This window comes from Bison bison, unplaced genomic scaffold, assembly GCF_000754665.1.
Source record: "Bison bison bison isolate TAMUID 2011002044 unplaced genomic scaffold, Bison_UMD1.0 scf7180017864273, whole genome shotgun sequence".
Classification (NCBI taxonomy): Eukaryota; Metazoa; Chordata; class Mammalia; order Artiodactyla; family Bovidae; genus Bison; species Bison bison.
Genome location: NW_011494845.1, coordinates 1,430,658 through 1,431,294, shown reverse-complemented (window position 1 = coordinate 1,431,294; position 637 = coordinate 1,430,658).

Sequence of the window (637 nt, the reverse complement as noted above, 5' to 3'; positions counted from 1 at the left end):
AGATTCTTTACCACTGAGCCACCGGGGAAGCCCAGGTTCATATTAGTAATCTATTTTATACATAAGAAAGGATAGTGTTAGTTGCTAACTGATGTCTGGCTCTTTGCAACCCCATGGACTGTAGCCTGCCAGGCTATCAATTCATATTTCAATTTTTCCTGGGACAGTTATATTTTTCTAGCTTTTGTCCAAGTTTTAAAAATTACTCACAGTATTATCTTACATTTTATTTTTTAAAATTTATTTATTTTAATTGGAGGGCAATTAAAAAGCAGAGACATTACTTTGCCAACAAAGGTCCATCTAGTCAAGGCTATGGTTTTTCCAGTAGTCATGTATGGATGTGAGAGTTGGACTATAAAGAAAGCTGAGTGCCAAAGAATTGATGCTTTTGAACTGTGGTGTTGGAGAAGACTCTTGAGAGTCCCTTGGACTGCAAGGAGATCCAACGAGTCCATCCTAAAGATCAGTCCTGGATGTTCATTGGAAGGTCTGATGTTGAATCTGAAACTGCAATACTTTGGCCACCTGTTGCGAAAAGCTGACTCATTGGAAAAGACCCTGATTCTGGGAAAGATTGAGGGCAGGAGGAGAAGGGGATGACAGAGAAATGGTTGGATGGCATTACCAACTCGAT